General features: G+C 38.7%; 3 pseudogenes across 3 annotated transcripts; all 3 read right to left on the bottom strand.

The window, feature by feature from the left end:
* Positions 1–7,638: 7,638 nt before the first annotated feature.
* LOC309861486 (cytochrome c oxidase subunit 6C pseudogene) lies at positions 7,639–7,934 on the bottom strand (annotated as a pseudogene). Its single transcript has one exon. The product of its transcript is annotated as a cytochrome c oxidase subunit 6C pseudogene (transcript).
* A 2,185-nt stretch (positions 7,935–10,119) lies between these two features.
* On the bottom strand, positions 10,120–10,671 carry LOC309861989 (calmodulin-regulated spectrin-associated protein 2 pseudogene; annotated as a pseudogene). Its single transcript has one exon. The product of its transcript is annotated as a calmodulin-regulated spectrin-associated protein 2 pseudogene (transcript).
* Positions 10,672–10,675: 4 nt separating this feature from the next.
* On the bottom strand, positions 10,676–12,705 carry LOC309860637 (calmodulin-regulated spectrin-associated protein 2 pseudogene; annotated as a pseudogene). The gene has a single exon. The product of its transcript is annotated as a calmodulin-regulated spectrin-associated protein 2 pseudogene (transcript).
* Between the last annotated feature and the right edge of the window lie 7,858 nt (positions 12,706–20,563).

Raw genomic sequence — 20,563 nt, 5'->3', positions numbered from 1 at the left:
TTGCACAATTTTATTTACAAATATCTTGGTAAAGTATTTTCTCTGTATTTCATGAGAGATCTTGATCTTCCATTTTCTTTTATTGTAGTTTTTTAATTCAATTTTATTTTTTGTTTCCAAGATTCATTGTTTATGCACCACATCCAGTGCTCCATGCAACACGTGTTTTCCATAATATCAACCACTAGGCTCACCCAATCCTCACCTCCTCCCTTCCTAAACCCTTGGTTTGTTTCACAGAGTCCATAGTTACTCATGGTTTGTGTCCCCCTCCAATTTCCCCCAATTCAATTTTCCTTTCCTTCTTCTAATGTCCTCCATGTTATCCCTTATGCTCCACAAGTAAATAAAACCATAAGATAATTGACTTTCTCTGATTGACTTATTTCACTCAGCATAATCTCTTCTAGGCCCATCCATGCTGATACAAAAGTTGGGTATTCATCCGTTCTGATGGAGGCATAATATTCCATTGTACATATGGACCATATCTTCTTTACCCATTCATCTGTTGAAGGTCATTGTGGCTCTTTCCACAGTTTGGTGAGTGTGGCCATTGCTGCTATGAACATTGGAGTACATATGACCCTTCTTTTCACTGCATCTTCACCTTTTGGGTAAATACCCATTAGTTCTGGGTCATTGAGTAGCTTTATTTTATTTTCATTCTATAAAAAGGGGCGGAAAGTCTTCAGGAAACAAAAGTCACAAAAAGTAACAAGAAGCAGCTTACAATGAGCCTGGCCTCCGGCAAAGAAACCTTAGAAGCAGTGCAACAGGCCCTTCACCCAGGACACAAACTGGAAAAACAGGTGAACAGCAAGTTTACAGATCACAAAGGACTAGAAAATTCCAGTGTGAGAAGAAAATAGTATATAGAATCAAAGTTTTGTTTTGTTTTCCTCATGGTTCATTTATTTTTCAGGTTAAATTTTTTCATTTCTTTCTTTTTTTTCTTTTTTTTTCCCTTTTCAGCTAGTTTTTTATTTTATCAACTCATTGTTTTTAAGCCTTTTTAAAATTACTTTCATATTTTAAATATTCTATGTATTCATTTGAGAGAAAGAGACAGAGAAAGCACAAAACCAGGGGGAGAGACAGAGGGACAGATCATCTAAGGAGAAGATCAACAAATAAACAAGAACTTTGAAGGACATGTTGAACCAAATGGACTTCATAGGTCAATATGGAACATTCCATCTTAAAATGAAAGAATACTCGGGACGCCTGGGTGGCTCAGTTGGTTAATCAGCTGCTTTCGGCTCAGGTCATGATCCTAGCGTCCTGGGATCGAATCCCACATTGGGCTCCTTGCTCGGCAGGGAGCCTGCTTTTCCCTCTGCCTCTGCCTGTCATTCTGTCTTCCTGTGCTCGCTCTCTCTCCCTCTCTCTCTCTCTGACAAATAAATAAAATCTTAAAAAAAAAAAAGAAAGAATACTCAATCTGCTCTAGTGCACCCTGAACTTTCTCTAGATTAGAAAACATACTGGGTCACAAATCAGATCTCAACTGATACCAGAAAATTGAGATTATTCCATGCATATTTTCAGACCACAATGCTTTAGAACTCAATCCCAAGAGGAGATTTTGAATAAACTCAAACACTTGGAGTTTAAAGACCATCCTGCTAAATAATTAATGGACCAATCAAGAAATTATAGAATTTAAACTAATGAGAATGAAAACATATTCGTTCAAAACCTCTGGGATACAATAAAAGTAGCTTAAGATGTAAGTGCATAGCAGTACAAGCTTCTCTCAAAAAAAAAATCTCAAATGCACAAGCTAATCTTACACCTAAAGAACCTGGAGAAAACAGCAAAGAAAGCCTAACCAACCTGAAGAAATAATAAAAGAAGAGAGAAGAGACAAGAAGAGAAGAGAAGAGGAGAGAAGAGAGATAGTAAATATTATTGCAGAAATCAATTTAATAGAAATTAGAACAGTAAAACAGATCAACAAAATTAGAAGCTGGATTTTGAAAGAATTAATAAGGTCAGTAAACCCCTGGCTAGACTTATCCAAAAGAAAATGGAATGGAACCAGCACAATAGTGGCAAGACTGGGCATCCAGAGCCAGATGGTTATCCAGGGGAATTCTGAAATACATTCAAAGAAGAAATAATGCATTTCCTACCAAAATTGTTTCAAAAAGAAATGGAGGGAAAACTTCCAAACTCATCGTATGAGATCAGCATTACCTGGATCCCAACCATACAAAGACCAGAGAAAAGGAGAATAACAGACCAATATACCTGATAAACATGGATGTCAAAATACTCACCAGGATCTTAGTCAAAAGGGTTCAACAGCACCTTCAAAGGATTATTCACCATGGCCAGATAGAATTTACTCCTGGAATGCGAGGGTGGTCCAACATTCACAGATAAATGTGATAAGACTCATTAATAAAAGAAAAGACAAGAACCATATCATCCTCTCAACTGATGTACAAAAAGCATTTGACAAAAGCAGCATCCTTTCTTAATTAAAACTCCTCAAAGTATAGGGATAGAGGAAACATACCTCAATATAAAAGCCATATATGAAAAGCTCACAGTGAATATCATTCTCAATGGAGAAAAACTGAGAGATTTTCCTTTAAGGTCAGGCACATTACTCTCACCACTCTTGTTCAACATAATACCAGAATTCCTAGCCTCAGCAATCAGACAACAAAAATAAATGAAAGGCATCCAAATTGGCAAAAGAGCCAAACTCTCTCTCTTCACAGATGACACAAAACTTTATTTGGAACACCCAAAAGATTTTATCCCAAAATTGCTAGAATCCATATAGCAATTAACATCATGGCAGGATAGAAAATCAAAGCACAGTAATCAGTTGCATTTTTATACACTGACAACGTGAAGAAAGAGAAATTAAGGAATCAGTCCTATTTACAATTGCACCCAAACTGGTGAGATTCTTAGGAGGACATGTAACCAAAGAGATAAAGGATATGTACTCTAGAAAGTATGGAGCACTTATGAAAGAAATTGAGGAAAATGCAAAGACATGGAAAAAACATTCACCCTTATGGATTGGAAGAATAGACATTGTTAAAGTATCTATGCAGCCCACAGCAATCTACACAGTTAGTGCAATTCCTATAAAAATACCATTGATATTTTTCATACAGTTGGCACAAACAATGATAAAATTTGTATGGAGCCAGAATAGATCCCGAATAGCCAGAGGAATGTTGAAAAAGAAAATCAAAGCTGAGGACATCACGTTACCTAAGAATAACAAGGTATATTAAAAACCTGTGATCATCAAGATAGCATGGTGTTTGCACAAAAACAGACACATCAGTGGAACATACATACATCATACATGAAGAGAACAGAATAAAGAGACCATATATGGACTCTCACATCTATGGTCAAAAAAAAAAAAATACTTGACAAATCAGGAAAAGATATCCAATGGGGGGAAAAAGACAGTCTCTTCCATAAATGGTGCTGGGAAAATTGGACAGTCACATACTGAAGAATGAAACTAGACCATTCTCTTACATCATACATAAGATAGATTCAAAATGGATGAAAGACCTGATTGTGAGACAGGAATACTTCAAAATTCTAGAGGAGAATATAGGTAGAAACCTCTTTGACATCAGCTACAGCAAATTCTTCCATGAGACATCTCTAAAGGCAAGGGAAATGAAAGCAAAAAATGAACATTTGGGACATCATCAAGAGAAAATTTTTCTTCAAGGCAAAGGAAAGAGTCAGCAAAAGTAAGATGCAACCCACTTAAAAGGAAAGGTATTTGCAAATGACCTAACAGTAATGGATTGGTATCAAAGATATATAAAGGACATGTGTAACTCAACACTTAATTAAGAAATAATCCAGTCATGAAATGGTCATAAGACATGAATATACCTTTCTCCAGAAAAGGCATACAAATAGCCTACAAAAACATGAAAAAATTCTCCACTTCACTAGCCATCAGGAAAATAGAAATCAAAACCACAATGAGGTATCACCTTATACCGGTTAGAATGGCAAAAATAAAAAAAAAAAAACAAGGAACAACAAATGTTGGTGAGGATGTGGAGAAAGGGGAACCCTCTGACACTGTTGGTAAGAATGCAAGCTGGTACATCCATTCTGGAAAATAGTATCGAGGTTCTTCATGATGTTAAGAATAGAGCTACCCTGGGCGCCTGGGTGGCTCAGTGGGTTAAGAATAGAACTACCCTATGACACAGCAATTGCACTACTGTTCATTTTCCTCCAAAGATACGGATGTAGTGAAAAAAAGGGGCATGTGCCCCAGTATTATAGCAGCAATGTCCACAATAGCCAAACTGTGGAAAGAGCCAAGTTGTCATTCAACAGATGGATAAAGAAGAAACAGTTCATAAATACAATGGAATATTACTTGGCCATCAGACTGGATAAATATATACAATTTACATGGACATGGATGAAACCGGAAGGGATTATGCTAAGTGAAATAAGACAAGCAGAGAAAGACAATTATCATATGGTTTCACTCTGTGCAATATAAGGAAAAGTGCAGAGGACCTTAGGGGAAGGGAGGTAAAACTGAATGAAAAGAAAATAGACAGGGATACAAACCATGAGATATTCCTGACTCTGGGAAACAAATATAGATTGCAGAAGGCAGGGGGAGTTTGGGGATAATAGGATAACTGGGTAATAGGTGTTAAGGAGGGTATGTGGTCATATGCAACTAGTGAATAATTGAACACCACATCAAAAACTAATGATGTTAGATAATTGAACTTAATAAACAAAAGTACAATAAGAAGGTGATCCTATCATATGTTGTAACATGGATGAACCTTGAAGACATTATTATGCTAACTAAATTAAGCCAGTCAAAAAACAAATAATGGGGTAGGAGAAGAATAAATGAAACAAGATGGGATTGGGAGGGAGTTAAATCATAAGTGAATTTTTTTTCATTTATTTATTTATTTATTTTCAGCATCATTATTTCAGTATCATTATTTTTTCACCACACCCAGTGCTCCATGCAATCCGTGCCCTCTATAATACCCACCACCTGATACCCCGACCTCCCACCCCCCCGCCACTTCAAACCCCTCAGATGGTTTTTCAGAGTCCATAGTCTCTCATGATTCACCTCCCCTTGCAATTTACCCTAACCCCCTTCTCTCTAACTCCCCATGTCCTCCATGCTTTTTGTTATGCTCCACAAATAAGTGAAACCATATGATAATTGACTGTCTCTGCTTGACTTATTTCACACAGCATAATCTCTTCCAGTCCTGTCCATGTTGCTACAAAAGTTGGGTATTCGTCCTTTCTGATGGAGGCATAATACTCCATAGTGTATATGGACCACATATTCCTTATCCATTTGTCCGTTGAAGGGCATCTTGGTTCTTTCCACAGTTTGGTGACTGTGGCCATTGCTGCTATAAACATTGGGGTACAGATAGCCCTTCTTTTCACTACATCTGTATCTTTGGGGTAAATACCGAAGAGTGCAATGGCAGGGTCCTAGGGAAGTTCTATTTTTAATTTCTTGAGGAATCTCCACACTGTTTTCCAAAGAGGCTGCACCAACTTGCAATTCCACCAACAGTGTAAGAGGGGTCCCCTTTCTCCACATCCTCTCCAACACATGTTGTTTCCTGTCTTGCTAATTTTGGCCATTCTCACAGGTGTAAGGTGATATCTCAATGTAGTTTTAATTTGAATCTCCCTGATGGCTAGTGATGATGAACATTTTTTCATGTGTCTGAAAGCCATTTGTATGTCTTTATTGGAAAAGTGTCTGTCCATATCTTCTGCCATTTTTTGAAATGATTGTCTGTTTTGTGTGTGTTGAGTTTGAGGAGTTCATTATAGATCCTGGATATCAACCTTTTGTCTGTACTGTCATTTGAAAATACCTTCTCCCATTCCATGGGTTGCTTCTTTGTTTTCTTCACTGTTTCCTTGGCTGTGCAGAAGCTTTTGATTTTGATGAAGTCCCAAAAGTTCATCTTTGCCTTTTTTCCTTTGCCTTTGGAGACAAATCTTGAAAGAAATTGCTGTGGCTGATATAGAAGAGATTATTGCCTATATTCTCCTCTACGATTCTGATGGATTCCTGTCTCACATTGAGGTCTTTTATCCATTTTGAGTTTATCTTTGTGTATGGCATAAGAGAAAGGTCGAATTTCATTCTTCTACATATAGCTGCCCAGTTTTCCCAGCACCATTTATTGAAGAGACTGTCTTTTTTCCACTGTATATTTTACCTGTTTTGTCGAAGATTATTTGACCATAGAGTTGAGGATCCATATCTGGGCTCTTTACTCTGTTCCACTGGTCTTTGTGTCTGTTTTTATGCCAGTACCATGCTGTCTTGGTGATCACAGCTTTGTAGTAAAGCTTGAAATCAGGTAACGTGATGCCCCCAGTTTTATTTTTGTTTTTCAAAATTTCCTTAGTGATTCAGGGTCTCTTCTGATTCCATACAAATTTTTGGATTATTTGCTCCAGCTCTTTGAAGAATACCGGTGGAATTTTGATCAGAATAGCATTAAAATTATAGATCGCTCTAGGCAGTATGGACATTTTAACAATGTTTATTCTAACAATCCAAAAGCATGGAATGGTCTTCCATCTTTTTGTATCTTCTTCAATTTCTTTCATGAGTGTTCTATAGTTTCTTGAGTACAGTTTCTTTGGTTAGGTTTATTCCCAGGTATCTTAAGGTTCTTGGTACTATAGTAAATGGAATCAATTCTCTAATTTCCCTTTCTGTATTTTCATTGTTAGTGTATAAGAAAACCACAGATTTTTGTACATTAACTTTGTATCCTGCCACGTGGCTGAATTGCTGTATGAGTTCTAGTAGTTTGGGGGTGGAGTCTTTTGGGTTTTCCATATAAAGAATCATGTCATCTGCAAAGAGAGAGAGTTTTGACTTCTTCATTACCAATTTGGCTACCTTTTATTTCCATTTGTTGTCTGATTGGTGTTGCTAGGACTTCTAATACTATGTTGAACAAGAGTGGTGAAAGTGGGCATCCTTGTCATGTTCCTGATCTCAACGGGAAGGCCTCAGGCTTTTTCCCATTGAGGATGATATTTGCTGTGGGTCTTTCATAGATGGATTTGATGAAGTTCAGGAATGTTCCCTCTATCCCTATATTTTGAAGCGTTTTAATCAGGAACGAATGCTGGATTTTGTCAAATGCTTTTTCTGCTTCAATTGAGAGGACCATGTGGTTCTTCCCTCTTCTCATATTAATTTGTTGTATCACATTGATTGATTTGCAAATGTTGAACCATCCTTGTAGCCCATGGATGAATCCCACCTGGTCATGGTGGATAATATTTTTAATGTGCTGTTGGATCCTGCTGGCTAGGATCTTGTTAAGAATCTTAGCATCCCTATTAATCAGTGATATTGGTTGGAAATTCTCCTTTTTGGTACGGTCTTTGCCTGGTTTGGGGATCAGGGTAATGCTGGCTTCAGAGAAAGAGTCTGGAAATATTACTTCTGCTTCAATTTTTTTTTTTTATGTGTTAGTTGTTTATTTATCAAGACAATTCCATAACCCAATATCCGTGCTTCATAGTTCAGGAACACATAGGTCAGTGACAAACTTCAATTGAACTCAACCTAAAGAAATTCTTTACATTCCAAAATCACTTTGCACTCTGAAAGATACCAGCCCTCCTTATCGCCTCAAAATCTTTCATGGAATCGTAGTTTCTGTAGAAATCTGCATATGCATTCTTTCTTGGTTCGGCCACAGGAAACTTATAGAAAGCTGCAACCCCCAGGGATACAACGAAGGCTCCAACAACGTGAAATCGCAGACGCTTGGCCAGAAGGCCTCGCATCTGAGGTTTCGTCAAAGCACTGGAAGTCATGGTAGTTATTCTCTACACCAACCTCAAACCTAACGTCCTTCCTAACTGATAATGAAATCTTCTGCTTCAATTTTTTGAAACAGCTTCTGGAGAGTAGGTGTTATTTCTTCTTTGAAAGTTTGGTAGAATTCTCGGGGAATCCATCAGGTCCTGGGCTCTTGTTTTTTGGAAGGTTTTTGATCACCGCTTCAATCTTATTACTAGATATTGGTCTATTTTGGTTGTCAATTTATTCCTGATTCAATTTTGGGAATTTACAGTTTTCTAGGAATGCATCCATTTTATCTCAATTGCTGAGCTTATTGGCATCTAACTGTTGATAATAACTTCTGATGATTGTTTGTACTTCCTTGGTGTTCGTTGTGATCTCTCCCTTTTCATTCATAATTTTATGTATTTGAGCTTTCTCTCTTTTCTTTTGGATTAGTGTCGCCAATGGTTTACCAATCTTATTGATTCTTTCAAAAAACCAGCTTCTAGTTTCATTGATACGTTCTACTGTATCTATGGTTTCTACCCCGTTGATCTCAGCTCTAACCTTGATTATTTCCCTTCTTATGTGTGGAGTTGGTTTGATCTGTTGTTGATTCTCTAGTTCTTTAAGATGTAGAGACAGCTGCTGTGTTCTGGATTTTTCTTTCTTTCTTTTTTTTTTTTTTTTGAGCTACACATATATCTTGCACAGGCATTGGAAAAAAATCTGTGAAATTTTTTTTACAGTTTTAACAAATATACATAAATATAAGAACATAAATTACAGTAAATTATTGACAGCTTTTGAGAAAATGTTGATAACCCAGATGCACTGATGCCTAATGGCCTTATAATAATAGAAAAGTGCAGTTCAGGGACATCTCATTCCTATTCTCTTTTAAAATAAGTAAAGACATCATATGAGATATTAGTTATTTCTCTAAACAACTCAATTAGAGAAATGTATATATTTTAGTCTCCACTTCCCACAAAAGTAAACCAACCCCAAATCTCATTTATGATACAATACTGTCTCTCCCCTCTACGTTTACACAGTTGTCACAACACTGAAACATAACAGGGTCACATAACCATTCAAGTTTTTTCCTGAGAATGAAGATTTTCCCCAACTAACCCTCTGATATACATTGTTAAAGGAACAAAGATCATGTAGAGAAGATTTCAAGAGTGTACTTTAACCTAAGCTGTTCTACTTGAAAAGAATAAAAAAAGAAACTCAATATAAGTAAAATAATATGAAGCTATTTTAAAATTAAAATGTAGACCTTTGTACATGTTTAAAAATTCTAAATATAATTTTTATATCAGTTATAAATATAATGTAAAGACCTCTTGAGAACTTGTGGCAGGAAGTCTTACATCTTCAGATTGAAAGACAACTCTCAAAGTGTCCTTCACTTCTGACAGCTTATAAAGTGACTTACTTTAAAAGAGATAGAAAGCCTTTTTTTGTTAAAAGAACAATCTAAATTATTCTGAGTTGGCCAGAAGTGGTGTAAAAACAGCACTTATTTAATTAGCAACTTCTTATGACATATTCTTGGTTAAGCTCATGTGGTTTAAAGCGAACCTACTAGCAGCTCTTTACAATACCTCCTCTTATGTAATAGAGAAATGTTAATACTTGAGTGAATAATAAATACAGAATTGTAAATACTTAGAATAATTCTTGCAATGCTCTAACACCATTAAAACATGAGGGTTATTGTAAAACTAAACACTAGTGTTTCTCTTAGCATCATAAGAAAGGTGCGAGTTACCTCTGAAGGTGCATTTCCTACGCTTGCGGTCTCCCCATGAAATGAAATACAAAGGTATCTTAGATTAAACCCCCAGGAGAGAAAAACAACAAAATAAACCATCTGAAGACAAGCATTAAAAAGGAAAAAAAAAAGGAATAAAACACATAATGTGTCATCTTAGCCTTATTTCAATCATAGTCCAACTAGTGTCCATGAGAATTCAGTGCTTTAGTGTGTCTCACATCAAGCAGGTGAACCCGACGACACAAAACTCCATTTGTGAATCCGAATGTTCCTTCATCACTTGGACTTACCACCTACGTGTGACTCTTCCTCAGTCCAAAATGTTGTGGCTCACGTTCCAGTTGTTCGTGACAACAGAGCTTAATGTTCAGGTGCAATTAATAAAAGTCTTGGTTGGCAATTAGAAAGATTTTCTATAGGCAGGAAAGATGAAGTGCAAATTTACCACAAATGTTCTGAAGCAAGTATTTCCCAACCCCTATGCTTTAGTGGGTAGAAGTTTTTTGGGTCTTACTGGTCTCTTGGTCTGCCATAAATGATTATGAATGGTAATCACATCAATACTGGAGGATAAAGTTTTAGCAGGTATGTGGCTAAACTGTTTCCTGTTAGAATTATATTTGTAAAGTCCCTCAATCATTTATTTAGTGATAGATTTAGGGCCTATCCCAGTCAGTTTATTAATTTATTCAATTTCTTGACAGTAAGTATACAAAGACATGAATTGGCAGCCTGAATCCCAGAACAAGATTAAAAAGTTGTTGGAATCTGACTTCTCCATTTCCTCCAGTATCTTTTTCTTCTGACCTTCATTTACTTTCCCAGCCAAACAGCAATGAGCTAAAGCATTCTGTATTATGTGCTTATTGGATTTTGCACTGGGTTCTTTGTAGAGCTTTCGTCCTGTGTATTCTGTTCCAGAAGCCACTGAAGAAGTTGTTGATGCATTTTCCCAGTCCTTCTCCCCATTTTGACTGCCACAATGACTTGGAGACAAGAAGCCTTCTACAGACTCGGATCTTGGTGTCCATTTTAACTCTGGAACTAGAAGAAGCACTGCTACCTGGCTGAGACTTGGTACTTATAGTACTTGGACAAGGACTCAAAGCATCTCTGGGGTTGCTGGTTCGAATATCATAATCCTGAAGAAATTTGGAAGCATCATCCATGTCAGAGTCTAAGCTTACAGTATAAACTCTCAAAGAAGAATCTTCATCCATAGTTTCGGGGATGTCTTCTGGAGGAACATGAATTCCAATGTCTACTTCAGTATTGTCACTTATGGGACTCAAGGCACCTTTTCTATCAGTTATTTTATCAGGACTAGACTGATTTAGCTTGATGTTTGAATTTAGGATACTCATTTCCTGGTTATGAAGAAAGAAGCCATTAGCAATGTGGTCTGGCAGAGATGTATGGGGAGATTTTTCAGTATCATGGATTATTTGTAATGCTTCTTTAATGCTTGGTGTCTCAATCTGATTGCCAAACTCATCTAGAAGTACTCTGTTTTGTAAAGCTCTATTTGGAAGCTTATAATGAATATTCTTGTTGGAATTCAGTTCCTTTGTATTAAGGGGTGTGTACGACTTGAGGCCACTGTGAGAGTCTATATTAAGCTCTTCTTCAATGCTTTCTGCTTCTTCTTCTCCATTTACTGATTTGAAGGACAAATTTTTCCTAATATTTTTAGATACACGATTATTGTTCAATGTAAGTCCTTCATTACTAATAGAGCGAGTGATTCCTCGGTTTGGAGTGGATTTGTGTACAGTATGTTCTTTATCAAATGAAATATCAAATGAAACCCCATGCACTGATGATATTTTCTCTTTGGGCCATGACCCTATGAAACCATAAACATAAGACATAGATGAAGACCTCCTGAAGCTGAAGAATGAGCTTGGGGGCATGAATGTCTAGAAGGCAAATGATGAGAGTGCATAAAGGCAGCTCCTTCCCCACTTGAAGTGAAGTCAGAACTACATGAACTATCCAAGATGTTTCTTTTGGCTGCATTCAAGACTGGAATTGAAGGCATATCTTTCACAGGTTCAGCTCCTTGTGGACGAATGACACGATGCTGCTCACAACTTTGAACCACCAGAAGAGCTCGGCCATGAACACCAAATAATTACTCTTTATGGATGAAGCAGCATACAGCATATCTTCCAGGGTGAAATGGCAACACTGGTTCAAATATTCTTGGCAAAATTCTTGAATCAGCTTCAGATTATACAGGCTATCAGCCAAAGACATGGTTTCTTTCAAACAAATATCCTCTATTCTCACGACACCAGGAGAGTAAGAGTGAATAAGAGCAGCTAACGCACAGCTGTCCGTACCATCTTTCAACAAATTTTCTACCAATGGAATGCAAGGCAGTTGCCTGAGCAATGTTTGCTCCTTCCTGTAATGAGCCTTTTGACCTCCCGGAGCTTCAACTGTGTGATGTTCTTTCAATTTCTGTTCTTGTTCCATAACGTCTTTCAAATGTTCATTTACCTTATTAATCCAGTACATGACAGCATCCTCAATATCATACGGCAGATCCGTGGCTTGAAAAAAAGCTGAATACTGTTGAGCACACGCCAATTACTTTTTCTATACTGACCATTTCTACAGTATAAACCATCATTAGCGTATCTATCATGGCCAAGTGAGCACTCATCTGTATGTGTTTCTTGTGGAGATCTCCTTCAGTTACCAGTTTTTCTTGGTCAGTGACATAAAGACCTTTCTGTGCTAAAGCCTGGATTACAGCATCATGGCCCAAAAGGGGTTTTGCAGCATCACTCTTGAGAATGAGACTCCCAGCACGACAGTATAGTTCAGCTGATAGAAGCAAATAAACAGGAGGTTTGATGTGTTCCTGATCATACTGATCAGTGTAAAATGGTCCTCGAAGTTCCTCTGGCACATTTTCTGTTCCAAGGGCTTTGGCCACCAGCCAGGCCAGATTGCAGGCGATTTTGGCCCTGGAGAAATCATAGTGGTCGAAGGGCTTGATGGCTGGAACAATGAAAGTCTTACACATCTCCCGGGGGTCTGCAGCATCCTCCATCTTTCACAGCGGCTCCTGGGGATGTCGGCTCTTACCTTCACACGGTGTGGCCTCGCCGACGCGGGGGTTGGGATGGGAGGAGGGAAGAGCTCAAACCATCAGGGCCAGGGCAACCAGGGAGGAGAAGCTAAGCTGTCCACGCCTCGAGCCTGCCGCCTCCCGTGGGAGCCCCGCCACTCTTCCAGGGCATAGGAATATGACAGCGCAGCGTCCATCCGTCCATCCATCCGTCCGCCCCGCCGAGCCTCCCCCCGCCCCCCCCCCCCCCCCCCCGAGAGCGCGTGTGTGAGCGAGGCGGCCTCCCCTTTGTCTCCGTTTAGTCACACGGGCTTGGGGGGAGGCTGGAAGGGCCCGGAATTTTAAGGGGGGGGGGGAAGCTTTAACAATCACGTTGTGGAAAATGTCCCTGCCATCGCTGTGCCCGCACGCCCCCGTCTCCTGCTTCCCTTCCTTCGGAGCTGGGAGACCCCCTCAGGCCCCAACGAGTCAAGGGAGGAGCCAGGCGCGCGGGACAGAGGCTCCTTCGGTCTCCCGGCGCAGCCTGGTCGGGCGCCGCCGGAGACCCAGCACAGGAAAACGTCAAAATCACTGCGGCTCCCAGGCCGTGGGTGGCGGCCGGGCCCCTCCTCCGCGCTCCCCTCCCGTCGCTGTCGCCTGCTTCTCCGGAGGCCATCGCTGCCGCAGCCTCCCATACCTTCCTCCAAGCAGATGTCTAAGGCAGCTGGCCCGTCAGAGGCCTTAAATCCCACGCTCTGGGTCCTGCTGTCAGTCCTGCCCTGGTATTTTTCCCCTCTTCCGCTGCCCAGCTCGGTCACGCCCCGTCAGCCACCGCAGCTGCGGTTTTCCAGCTGCGGCACTGGAGGGAGTCTGGATTTTTCAATTTTTTTGAGGAAGGCTTGGATAGTTATGTATTTCCCCCTTAGGACCGCCTTTGCTCTACCCATAGGTTTTGGACAAAAGTGTCTTCATTCTCTTTGGTCTCCATGAATTGTTTCAGTTCTTCATTGATTTCCTGGTTGATCCAAGCAATCTTAAGCAAGGTAGTCTTTAGCTTCCAGGTGTTTGAGTTCCTTCGGAAATTTTCCTTGTGGTTGAGCTCCAGTTTCAAAGCATTGTGATCTGAGAATATGCAGGGGAATATCTCAGTCTTTTGGTATTGGTTGATTCCTGATTTGTGACCCAGTATGTGGTCTATTCTGGAGAAAGTTCCATGTGTACTTGAGAAGAATCAGTATTCTGTTGTTTTAGGGTGGAATGTTCTGTATATATCTATGAGGTCCATCTGGTCCAATGTGCCATTCAATGCTCTTGTTTCTTTATTGATTTTCTGCTTCAATGATATGTCTATTTCTGAGAGAGGCATGTTAAGATCTCAACGATTAGTGTATTCCTATCAATATGACTCTTTATCTTGATGAACAGTTTTCTTATGTAATTGGCTGCTCCCATATTGGGGGCATAGATATTTACAATTGTTAGATCATCTTGGTGGATAGTCCCTTTAAGAATGATGCAGTGTCCTTCTGGATTTCTGACTACAGTCTTTAGTTTAAAATCTAATTTGTCTGATATGAGAATCCCTACCCCAGCCTTTTTTTTTTTTTTGAGTCCCATTGGCATGAAAGATGCTTCTCCATCCCTTTACTTTCAGTCTAGGTGTATCTTTAGGTTCAAAATGGGTCTCTTGTAGACAACATATGGATGGGTCCTGTCGTTTTATCCAGTCTGCAACCCTGTGCCATTTTATGGGCACATTTAGGCCATTCACATTGAGGGTGATTATTGATAGATACGTTTTTTATTGACATCGTGTTACCTTTGAAGTCTTTCTTTCTGTAGATTGTCTCTATATTTCTGTTCAATGCTATTTGTGGACTTTTTCCTCCGTTAAAGAAGCCCCCTTAATATTTGCTGCAGTATCGGCTTGGTGGTTGAATAGTTTTTTAAGCCTTGATGGTTCTGGAAACTCTTTATCTCTCCATCCATTTTGAATGTCAGTCTTGCTGGATAAAGTATTCTTGGCTGCATGTTCTTCTCATTCAGTGCCCTGAATATATCTTTCCAGCCCTTTCTGGCTTGCCAGGTCTCTGTGGACAGGTCTGACGTTATTCTGATGGACTTTCCTCTGTATGTAAGGATCTTCTTTGTCCTAGCTGCTTTCAAGAGGTTCTGCCTACAATTATAATTCTTTATTCTTACTATTAGGTGTCTCGAGGAATTTCGAGACTCTGTAATCTTGGCTGGCAAGTCTTTCGGCCTCTAGTACATAAACGCTGGCTTCATTCACGAGATTTGGAAAACTTTCATGAAGAACGTGTTCCACTATATCTTTTAGACTTCTTTCTTTCTCCTGCCCTTCAAGGATTCCAATAATTCTGACTTTGGAACATTTAATGGCATCATTTATTTCCCTGATTCTGTTTTCCTGGCTTCTAAGCTGTTTGTTCCAGGCTTCCTCCTGATCCTTTCTCTCTATCTGTTTGTCCTCCAGATAACTAATTCTATCTTCTGTCTCAGTTCCTCTAGCGTTGAGAGAATTTAGATTAGATTGGAACTCATTGAGAGCATTGTGAAGCTCATCCCTGGTAGTTTTCAGCTCTTCCCTAATAATGAAAACATGATCTCTGGTCATTTTCAGTTCAGCCCTAATCAATTCCGTTTGGTCACCCATGGCTTTCTCCAACCTAGCTATTGCTTGGATAATTGCTAGCCTGAATTCTCTTTCCGACATATTGTCTATGTTGATAGCCATTAGCTCTGTTGTAGAAGGTCCATCCTCTGTATTTTTCTTCTGTTGGGCATTCCTCCTCCTAAGTCATTTTGGTGTGAGATGGCTGAATGGGTGTAGCTGTGTGTATCGACTGTAGTGCAATTAAGGTGCACCCTGGAATGCTTTTGAGCAATCAGGGTTCCCCACCCAAATGAGTGGAAAAAGACAATGAAAAGAAAAAAAAAAGAGAGAGGGAGAGAGATAGGAAAGAAACATGAGATAAAAGAGAAGGTTTAGCCCAAATGGGCCCCAAGGTAAGAGTTATGAATTATACAAACAGACACAGACAAACAAAAAGACTGATAAAAGTATATGACAAGAGAAAAATATATATGTATTTGCATATATATATATATATATATATATATGTGCAAATAAAGGAAGAACCTCGTCAAAAAGAACCCTGAGTGTAAGATTTATATATTATCAGAACAAACACAAAAACACAGAAATACTGGCGGAAAAAAAAAGATGAGAGAGTGGTTGTTAATTCTCAGTGTGGGTGAGGAAGTTTGTTTTGATTCTTCCTGGATGTATCTTGATATCTTTGTTAAAGGACTTAACTTTCCTAAGATAAGGGGGGATTAGGAATTGGTTTACCTATAGAGGTGGCATTGATTGGGGAAAGGGGATTACCTTGAAGTTTAACTCTATATTAATATTAGAAAATAAAAATTAAAAAAAGGAATAAACTAAACTAAACTAAAATTAAAGAAAAAAGAAATTTAAAAAATAGAAATGCAAAAGGAAAACCCAGGTGTATGTATCAAAAAGTTCAGGGTAGAAGATTATTATGGAATTTGATGTAATGGACATCTCACTGTGATGGTAAATAGGTTAAAAATTATCTATATAATAATAAAAAATAACTATATAAAAAATGAGCCAGAATATTGGGATCGAATTAATAATAAAAATTGTCCAATGAAGTAGTCGTGGTTGTTCTCTTGTCTTTTTTTTTTTTTTTTTTTTTTTTTTTTTTGCTTTCCTGGTTGGTTTTCTGGGGGAGGGGTTTTCAGTCCCTGAAGTTCTCTCAGCTAAGTCCTCCCGCCCCCCTCAAGGGGGTGGGTTCTGAGGAGACTGTTTTTTTCAGGCTTTTGTTCTCTGTTTTTTTTTTATATTTTTTCACTTTTGTTTTTCTCTCTCTCCTTGACCGCTTTTGATTGTTTTTGTAGGTTTAGAGGAAAGCAAACTGCGCCCTGACCTCCCTCTCAGAGAGAAGCCTCAGCTGGCTGCAGAGCCCATATAAATACCCCCTTGGCTGCTGGCAGAGCAGGTTCCCAGTCGCCGTCCCTAGGGACTCAGGATTTTTTGCTTGCACCCAAAGGCTGTCTGGGCAGCTTTAGACTGCCAGAGAAGTTCCAAGCTGCAATCACACACTGAGATTTTCCCACTGGCCTGGGCTGGGAGTGCCTGCTCTTTCTGGTCCAAGAGTAACCGGCTGGCGTTTGTGTGCACCTCTCTCAGGGGAGGGCACGGGGCACGAATCAGACTCTGATGGCACAGCAGGCACTTGTGTGGGGACTGCAAGAAGGCTGTGCTTCTGTTGGCTGGCGAGTCTCCCAGCCCCTCATGGGAGCCGGGCACCATGAACTCTCAGCTGCTCTGGTGGTTCAGGGTCCAAGACCTGGTTTCTCTGCCTCACTCTCTCTGGTCTGCGCCAGGGGTGGCTGCCCTGGGTCTGGGGACTTAATCCTCAACCCTAACACTCCGATTCTGGCAATTTCCTCCCCCACCCTGTGATCCTTTGTTCTTTTTGAGTGCTTTCTACCAGACTCCTGAGTTAATGCTGGTCCCCAGGCGCAGGGCACTCTCGTATTGTGATATTACTTCCAAGGGGTCGCTTCTAGTGGCTCCCTCTCCCTTTTGTTTATCTTCCAATATCAGTCTGACTTTCCCACTCCGCTTTACCTGCCCCCTGGCGTCTTCTTCTCCAGTAGAGATCCAGACGTGTATAATTCTGATCTCAGGCTGATTTCATGGATGACTGAGGATCTTTGGAAGGTAATCAGCTGACTTTAGGGTGCACGTTGAAAAGGCGCCTCCTCCTACTTCCCCACCATCTTGTCTCCCCATCCACCATATGTGACTCTTAATCTCACAAAACAAACTGAGGGTTGCTGGGGGAGGGGATTGGGAGACAGGCGGTGGGGTTATGGACATTGGGGAGGGTATGTGCTATGGTGAGTGCTGTGAAGTGTGTAAACCTGGAGGTTCACAGACCTGTACCCCTGGGAATAAAATATATATTATATATTTATTTAAAAAATTAAAAAATTAAAAAAAAACAAATACTGTATGATACTATTTACATGATATATCTAAGGTGTTCAAATTTAGAGAAAGGAAAAAGTGTAATTGTGGTTATCATCTTCTGGGGAAAGGGGGGAAATAGTTATGGTTTTGCAATAAGAAAAATTTCTGGAAATCTATTTCACAAAAAATTTGAATATACTTAGCACCACTGAACTTAAAATAAACTTTACATGTCCCCTGTCTTCCTTTTTTTTATTTACAATTATCACCTCTATTATATTATTTATTTACTTATTCAATTTAAGTCCTCACCTACAATAGAATTTAAAGTTTCATGATATCAGAAGAGATGTATTTTTCTGTTTTATTTCTTTACAGTTTTTAAAATAGTAAACAATAAATATCAGGCACTTAATATAAGTAATATATAAAACATATACAGTAAAAAGATTTGCTGTTCCCCTAATGTATAGCCCACTCACATTGTGTTATCCTACACAAGCTGACTCTATGAGAACCATGGTCAAGTCAGAAGAGTCATATCCACTCCCTTCCCAGGCTGAGTCATTTTTTCAATAGCCAAATATATGACTCTTTTATCATAGCTACAAAAATGTGTGCTTCATAGTGTGAATGCACATATTACTGTCTCATTTCTATACAGAAGAGCTTCCAGAGGAGAAGGTTGAGACATTGGCTATTTGTCCAATTTGCTGCTGAGGCTGTTTTCTGACTTTTGCCACAGAGCTATTTCTAACCCCAAAACCTGAGTACTATCTATGTTCTTCATTTTCAAACCTTCTGAACAATGAGATAACCAGGACTTTCTTAATTTCTTACTACAGTGAATAGTGAAAAGCTAATAATCTGAGTGCCTAAGATTAATGTGTATTAGTATTTCCAGGTGTACAGTGTCAGTGTCTATAAATGTAATTTAACCAGACCATAGTCATTTCCTTTCAAGATACAACGTTCTCCTGAGTTCCTCCTGGGACTCTGGTGATCTGTAGATATTTACGTTCACAATCCCAAAATACTTACCCAGAACGTCATAGTAATTGCCTCATACTTATAAAAACATGAATCATATAATCATAATTAGACCACACAATTCTTATCAAAGTTCTTAAATGAAGCAACACTCATGTTTTTGTCAGGACTTTGAAAAATTGCTTCATTTATGAGCAATCAGCTTTCTGAGAACAACTTTCATAAAAGGAATTGCTCTTCCAAGTAGAGACATTGTGAGTATATAATAATAATAATAATAATAATAGTAATTATTATTATTATTGTTTGAATGAATTAGAGCTGAAAACAATATTGCTTATAGGTTCTGACATAACCTATCTAGTTTATCTTTTCAGTGAAATGTCAACCAGATTATAAAACTGAATACATATAAAGCTAAACACAAAGCAAATATATTTCATATTTAATTTTAAAAAAAAATAATGTTTATTCTTCCAATCCATGAGCATGGAAATGTCTTCCATCTTCTTGTGTCTTTTTCAATTTCTTTCATGTGTATTCTGTAGTTCATTGAGTAGAGATCCTTTACCTCTTTGGTCAGGTTTATTCCCAGGTATCTTATGGTTCTTGGTGCTATAGTAAATGGAATCAATTCTCTAATTTCCCTTTCTGTATTTTCGTTGTTAGTGTATAAGAAATCTACTAATTTCTGTACATTAACTTTGTATCCTGCCACATTACTGAATTGCTTTATGAGTGCTAGTAGTTTGGGGGTGGGGAGTCTTTTGGGTTTTCCATGTATAGTATCATGTCATCTGTGAAGAGAGAGTTTGACTTCTTTATTGCCAATTCAAATACATTTTATTTCTTTTTGTTGTTTGATTGCTGTTGCTAGGACATCTAACACTATGTTGAACAAGAGTGGTGAGAGTGGGCCTCCTTGTCTTATTCCTGATCTTAAAGGGAAAGCAGTCAGCTTTTTGCCATTGAGGGTGATATTTGCTATGGGCTTTTCATAGATAGATTTTATGAAGTTGAGGAATTTTCCCTCTTCCCTGTACTTTGAGGCATTTCAACCAGGAACAAATGCTGTATCTTGTCAAATGCTTTTTCTGCATCAATTTAGAGGACCATGTGGTTCTTCTCTCTTCTCTTATTGATTTGTTTTCTCACATTGATTGATTTGTGAATGTTGAACCATCCTTGAAACCCTGTGATAAATCCCATTTGGTCCTGGTGGATTATATTTTTAATGTACTGTTGGATCCTATTAGCTATGATCTTGTTGAGAATCTTAGCATCCATATTTATCAGTGATATTGGCCTGAAATTCTCCTTTTTGGTGGGGTCTCTGCCTGATTTGGGGATCAGAATAACAATGGCCTCATGAAGAGTCCAGAAGTTTTCCTTCTGCTTCAATTTTTTAACAGTTTCAGGATAATAGGTGTTATTTCTTCTTTGAAAGTTTGGTAGAATTCCCCAGGTAATCCATCAGGTCCTGGGCTGTAGTTTTTTTAGGAGGTATTAATCACGGCTTCAATATCATTACTAGATCTTGGTCTATTCAGGTTGTCAATTTATTCCTGATTAAGTTTTGGAACTTTATAGGTTTCCAGGAATTCATGCATTTCATCTAGGCTCCATAATTTACTGGCATATAACTGTTGACAATAATTTCTGATGATTGTTTCTATTTCCTTGGTGTTATTTGAGATCTCTCCCTTTTTATTCATAATTTTATTAATTTGGGTCCTCTCTTTTCTTTTGGATTAGTTTGGCCAATTGTTTATTGATCTTATTGATTCTTTCAAAAAAAATAGCTTCTAGTTTCATTGATGCATTCTACTGTATCTCTAGTTT

The sequence above is a fragment of the Mustela nivalis genome (genome assembly GCF_964662115.1).
Source record: "Mustela nivalis genome assembly, chromosome: 3".
Taxonomy (NCBI): domain Eukaryota; kingdom Metazoa; phylum Chordata; class Mammalia; order Carnivora; family Mustelidae; genus Mustela; species Mustela nivalis.
The sequence above is the reverse complement of the archived record's forward strand: the minus strand, read 5'-3'. Positions and strand labels throughout refer to the sequence as shown.